Source organism: Pelodiscus sinensis, chromosome 27 (genome assembly GCF_052426305.1).
Source record: "Pelodiscus sinensis isolate ZL-2025 chromosome 27, ASM5242630v1, whole genome shotgun sequence".
Taxonomy (NCBI): domain Eukaryota; kingdom Metazoa; phylum Chordata; order Testudines; family Trionychidae; genus Pelodiscus; species Pelodiscus sinensis.
The window spans coordinates 10,867,592-10,874,453 of NC_143078.1; the positions used below are offsets into that span (position 1 = coordinate 10,867,592).

The 6,862-nt window shown below is 49.8% G+C and overlaps 1 long non-coding RNA gene across 1 annotated transcript; it reads left to right on the forward strand.

Annotated features, from left to right (window-relative positions):
• Window positions 1-420: 420 nt before the first annotated feature.
• On the forward strand, window positions 421-3,685 carry LOC106731719 (uncharacterized). Its single transcript, XR_001367974.4, has 3 exons — window positions 421-529; window positions 2,958-3,104; window positions 3,422-3,685. It is a non-coding gene; the product is annotated as an uncharacterized LOC106731719 (long non-coding RNA).
• The last annotated feature ends 3,177 nt before the right edge of the window (window positions 3,686-6,862 follow it).

Sequence of the window (6,862 nt, forward strand, 5' to 3'; positions counted from 1 at the left end):
CCTCAGCTTCCAAAGACGGAGGGAAAACATCTGAGCGGCAGGCTACGAGCGCATCCCTACGTCAGGTCCGGCCTGTTCCAGCAGGAGATGGCCTGGGGCCGGGTTTCTCAATGACCCGTCCGCGGATGGCAGCCAGTCCCTGAGATCTCCGTGACACAGTTTAGGAAGGCCTCAAGCTGGTCCCGGGTATGCAAAAGGTTGAAAAAAAACCCTTGCTGTAGGTGGTGGGTGAGCTCAAGGTTTTTCCAGTCCCAACCTTTCCCAGCAGGAGGCACTTCAGGGGATGATGTAGGAGCCTTTTTTGGGTGGGAGCGCACAGCTGGCTCCAGACTGTCTCTCTCCACGTGGGGGGGGGGGGGGAGGGGGCGCCACAGGCGATGAGGTGCTCACATCTGTTCCAGTCCCTCCATCTCCCCTGCAGGAAGCGCTGTAGCAAATAGCATCAGAGCCGGTACTGGAGGGAGAGAGAAAGAGAACTGTGCTGTTCCAAGCAGCTGGAATAAGGACTGGGGGAGACTTTATGGCAGAGGTGAGCAATAATTTTCACAGGGGGGCCACTTAATGAATTTTGGTACATGGCCACAGGCCAGCTCTATCTTCAGAAGGGGCGGGGCCTGGGGTGGAAGAGGCGGGGCTGAGGATTAGCCTCCCCCCAGAGTTGTCTGGGGTCGGAGGCTTTGAATTAAAAACACAGCAAAGGGCTCACGGTTCCGTCCCATGCTGGGGATCCTGCTTCCTGAGCCACCAGCGGGAAATTTGGTGGTTCGGGCAGCACGATATAAATAGAAGTGGCCAGATGCCGTCTGTGGGCCGGATCAAAGTGTTAGGTGGGCTGGATCCGGCCCCTGGGCCACATGCTTTATGGCATACCCTCTGATCTGTAAGCTAAGAGCAGCCTGCCTCGCACTCATCTCTGTGCTCCGTGAATCCCCCCTCCTGAATTCCCTCCTGAAGGAATGTGGAGATTCTTCCTTGACAGTGTATTTTGTCCCTCCCATCCAGAATGGTTGGAGGGTGGATCCCTTATGAGCCTCTCTCCCCTCCTCAGTCTTTATGAGTGACACAAACAAGGTGAATAGTAATAGCGAGGTAGCCGTGTTAGTCTGATCTTGCAAAAACAAAACAAGGTGAATGAGCAGCTGAACTCCAGAGCATGTTGAGGAGGGGATGGGCAGCTTGTAGAGAAATTCCTGGTCAGCTCAGTAAATCAGGAGCTATTCTCTCCTCGCCCCTTCTTTGCCCCCTCTCAGCAGTGTAGAGTGAGAGGTAGGGAAGTTCGGGGGGGGGCGGAGGGAGAGGCTGGTGGAGTTGTGATTTATCCTCCTGCCTGGAAACACAGTTTAAACTTTGGCCACTTCTTCCTCGACTTTGACACGGGGAGATAAATGACTCAAGAGACACATGCTTGCAGGCTGCCATGTTTGAGTGGAGACCAAATAAACAAGGAGCAGCAGAGCCAGGGGCTAAATGGATGGGAGATTTACACAGAGTGGCTTTTATAGGGAGGCCGGGAGACTTGTAGATGAGGCTCCCATCCCTGCACAGCCAACACAGAGGTTAAACAGTGGAAAGTTTCTGCTTTTCCCGCGGCAGTTTTAAGGAGTGTTTGTAGAGCTCTTCATGCTCTCCCGCTCTCCCCGGGCCGCATGGCACAGCTGCTGGATGGCAGAAGCACAGGAAAGGAAAAACTCCATCCTGGCTAGAGAACCAGAGCGGCTCTTGAACAGTGATACGGCTCTCCCGCTAGCGAGAGTTCCCGACCTTCCAGGGAGCTGAGCTTATCCATAACAGCACCCCAATAAGAGCACAGATGCTCCTCGCCAGCTCCGACAGAGGTATTGGTTCAGAGAAGCCTCGAGGCGTCGGCGTCCATATGCGGTCATCTCATTATCGTTCTTCGGTTTGGGGTAGTGCCTGGCATTGGCTGGGATCCCAGTGTGCCAGGCGCTGTACAGACAAAAACAGAAAGCTGGCCTCTGCCCCAAATTGTTGCCACGCTCATTGACTTTGGTGGTTTCTATGCCCATGCCTGTGCCATTTCCTATGACTCAATACACATACAGCTGAGGCAGCTCAGGTCATGACCGCCCAGGCAGGTCATCTGTAGAGTTTGAACCCAAGACCCGCAGTGGCATAGACTTCTGTCACTTGAACTAAAGGGGTGACCAGAGGTGAAAGTAAGTGGCTGAGCTCCGGCAAGAGCTGGCTGAGCTGCGGCAAAAGCCAGCAGGGAGCTATTGAAAGAACTGTCAGGGACCTGGGTTCCAGGAGGACAGTACTGGTGTGTCTGAAGTACATGGCTCCGTCAATGGAGCCATGTATATTAGGCTGATCAGCAGAGGGAAATGAAGCCATGATTTAAATAATCGCGGCTTCATTTAAATTTAAATGGCTGCCGCGCTGAGCCAACAAACAGCTGATCAGCTGTATGTCGGCTCAGCGCGCTAGTCTGGACGCTCCCGCGCCAACCTGAAAGCCCTTTATCGACCTCCCCGTTATGCCTCGTAGAATGAGGTTTACCGGGGAGGTCAATAAAGGGCTTTCATGTCGGCAGGGGAGCGTCCAGACTGCCCCGATCTGCCGACAAAAAGCTGATCGGCAGAGCGGGGCAGCCATTTAAATTTAAATGAAGCCGCAATTATTTAAATCGCGGCTTCATTTCCCTTTGCCGAACAAACAAATCTACATGGCTCCGTCGACGGAGCCATGTAGTCTAGACGTACCCTACGGTAAGAAATGTTAAGGTACTTTCATCACTGGGAGTGACTCCACAAACTGGTAGCAGTAGGAGGCTGTTGCCGCCCTTCGCAGAAGGAGGAGGCATTACGGTCCTCTCTGATTTTACAAATGGGAAAGCGAGGCACAGAGCGATCAAGTGACTTGCCCACGGGGGCACACTGAGCCGGGAGTTCAGCCCGCCTCTCCCGACGCCCAAGACCATGCTTCTTCCTGAGCAGAACCACACACAGGACCCCCACTGTGCTTGGACATGCGCTAGACAGACTGCTGATCTCTCAGAACAAGGCATGGAAATGCGACGGCAGAGAAAGCTCCTCTAACTGCAGAAGGAGGGAGGAGAATGCGGTGGTGCAGGAATGACACAGGTATGTTTCCCCCTGCCATCCCTCGCTCACTGTATGCCGCCGCAAGCCCTTCGAGGGGGTGAGCTCCTGGACGGCCGTCTCACATTACAAGCACTCGAAGACAGGGAGATTTAAGGCTGGAGATGCCACATGGTACAGTGCAGGGTTTGCCTTTGAAATAAGAGGCAAGGAGAGATTGGGGGTGGAGACACCAACATATTTCTATGAGTTATAGTTCCTTTTTGGCTTTGACGCTAGTTGCATCAGTTCCCCTTGCTCTTGTTGCTCCAGGTGCAGCACTGTTTTCTTACATGTTTAATTTGTTCCTGTGTTATTAGCCTGTCTATCAGCAGCTACCAGGGGACCCCCTCCCCAGCACCGTGATCGCTTCCACAAGCCAGCAGGACCCCTCTCCCAGCAGCAGCCGTCGCTACGGCACAGGGAAAGTCTGATTTGGAACCTGCGTGTGCTGGCGTAATTCAGGGGTGCTTTGAAATCAGCACGACTCAACTGAGGTCAGAACCAAACCGTGGATGTCTTCCATTAACATGGGAATGCTGTCCCCCCAGCTCTGGGAAAACCCTTGCCCGCCAGCCTGGCCATCTACACGTTTAGTCAGGAGATGCCATCTGCTAGTTAGGTTACCATGGGCTGGATTCTAATCTCATGTCCATGCTGCGGGAAAAAAACCACCCTTTTCACAAGATCCCTTATTCCTCAAAAATTGAAGTTTACAGGATCTTGCGAAAAACGTTTTTTTTCCTGACAAATGGCCCCGTCTACACGGGGCTTTTTAGTGGCAAAACCTCTTCCACAAAAAAGAATCGGAAGAAGATATGCAAATGAGCGCACCATTTACATATCCTCTTCCGCAAAAAAAACGCAGTGTAGACAGAGCCTCAATTACCCCACATTGAATCTAGAGACCAGTGTAATGTGACCTCTAACAACGTTAACCAGCAGAACCCTTCTAGAAGGATGGGTGTACAGAGTGACCCCACCTACCAATGGTATTTCTGGTTCTTTCTCTTCTGAGAACTATCCCCAGTGTCCTTGGCTTTGGTTGTGGGGTCTCCACCCAGAATTCTGTGCAGTTCTTTATAAAACTGGCATGTTTTGGGTACAGCACCAGACTGGCTGTTTGCCTCCTTTGCCTTGTGGTAGGCCTGCCAGAGGTCCTTGATCTTGGTTCTCCATTGTAGGGTGTCTTGCTCATACCCCTTGGCACTACAGAGCTTAAGCAATGCGAGTATTTGTGTCCTGGTTCTTATGGGTCACTTGCAGCTCCGTTTGCACTGAATCGTCACTCCCCTCCCCAACCAAATAGATCCAAAAGCTCTGCATTGCTCCAAGCTGGGGAGCATTTGGGTCTAGAGCTGCCACCTCTGTTTCCTTGAGAAGACAACACAAGGACCACCACACAATGTGCCACAGATACAGGAAATGGATTTAAATTTCCTGGGGTTTGCAGCGGGAGGGGAGCATTTTACCTGTAAACATTACATGGCTGAGGGGCATCCGAGTTCAAGATGCTGTCCAGAGTGGCTAAACAGGGATACACACTGGAGTCCAATAAATGCAACAACAAAACCCGTCTGCTACATACGGCATGATTGTCGACCACGTAGAGACTAAAATTCCTCGCAGAGGTGGAAGTTGTCTGTCATGAAAAACAGCTGCACGTTATGACATTTGCTGCACTGTAACGTGGACACATGGAGGTTTTTGTTGCCCAAAGGCAGTTTTTCTCAACAGAACATGCCAATGTAGACAAGGCAAGAAGCACCGCTCCGTTCATTAGCAGATCAGCCCTTTCTGCTATCTAGAACAACCCTACTAGTCAGCAAGCCCTTTCCACCGTCCCTTAAAGCCAGGCAGGAAAATCATGGAAGTTATGACATACATCTGTACTGCAGACCGGGTGTTGGTGCAGACCACTTTGTTGATGTACCTTGGATTGTTCCTGGCAGTCATTTTGCACTTCGCTGATTGGTGTGGCAAAGTTCTTTCTGTGTTATAATAAATTAATAAAATCTGCACTGTAAAACATTTAGCAGTGTCCAGCCAATCTGAATCCTGTTATTTGTCATTTTGGGTGTTTCGAACTCTCCAAATGCCTTGGAACGGAGCGTAGTGTTGAGGTTACAGCACATGAATGGGAATCAGGCGGGTTGGCTTCTGGTCACAGCTTTGCAACTGATTCACCTTATAAATCCGGGCAAGTTATGACACCCATTCCCTGCCTCAGTTTTTCATCAGTAAAATGGGGGCAAGTAACCCTACTTTTCTCCCACCCATTGCCTGTTTGGATTGCAAGTCCTTTGATACAGGGATTGTTTCTTACAAAGTATTCTAGCACAATGAACTCCGATTTCAGTTCACGTAAAGAAATAATTATATATGGTGAAAGAAGAGATTGACGTCAGCTGAAAAATTAGCCTCCAGATTTTTAAAGCCCCAAGACGTCTGGGGGTCTTTGGCTCACAGATTTTGATTTGGACCCACTGTTCGCACAAAGTATTATTACTCAATCCACATTGCCGTTGGCCAGAGAGTGACTTGGGGGTGGGAGGAGGTGGGTAGAGAGACACCCGTGTCCCATTTGCATTTTAATTTCAATAAAATTGTTTTATTTTGTGTTTTATTACAGCGCCGGTGTAAAAAAAATGCATCCATTAGCCTGAGGGAACCTCTCGTCGGATTAGAAGGTTTCTTAATCAGAGTTTGGGGAGGGCGGCCATGTGCGCTATGTTTTTATCACCTCAAAGACTCATCATTAGACCAAACAGAGGTCTCCTTGAAGTAAGCCTCACACACGATGGCATTACAATACTTACAGTCTTGATGACTTTGGTCAAATCCTGAAGTACAGCAATGTCTCCTTTATCTGAGAAAACCTCTAGACACAACCGCTTTTAACTCTGCTATATTACAGCTCAGGATCCTGTATTGCTCATTCAGACATCACAAGGAGACCCTATCCTACCTCAAAAGCATGATTGGTTTAAAAATCATGAGAGTTCCACGATACATTTGGAGGGTGGGTTTGTTTGTTTTTTTGTCTTCTGGTTTTGAAGCCTTCCGGGTTGACTTGGCAAGGCGGCATGAGGGCTAGAAATGGGGGCATGTGCGAGAATTTAAATTTGACCACTTTGGGGGGAGTGGTAGCCAGCTTGGAGCAGCTGCTGAGAGCCGGGGCTGGAGTAGTGTCTGGAGCCGACACACATATTTTGGAGATAAATATGGGGGAGGGGAGGCCTGCATCCCTACTTGCCTCCCCTTGGCTGGAAACATCCTTTTTAAAAAAAATTAAATTAAGGTTCCCACATAGTCACTTGACTGCAGAAGCTGAAGCTTTAAGAAAAGACACCAGATACCATGATACTAGCAATAAAATGGTGAGCATCAGCAATATGTGGCATCTGAGACCCTCCTTCACCAAGGGCTAGATATTCCAAGGAGTGGGGCACAATGGGCGCAGAGCTTTTTTGAACATAAGGTCCACTTGCATTGCCTTTATGCTCTCACAGTCTAGGAATGGGCCAGGAGCCTCTGGCAGTGGAATAGATTGTGTGGTGTTCTACCAAGCAATCAGCCAGGCTATGTTTAGACTGCAGGCTTCTTTTGGAAGAAGCTTTTCCAGAAGAGATCTTCTGATAAAACGTCTTCCTAAAGAGAGCGTCTGCACAGCAAAAGCACATCAAAATAGTGATCTGCTTTTTCAAAAGATAGCTTCCATTCAGTGTGGATGCTATCTCGCATTTAAGCTGTGATTACTA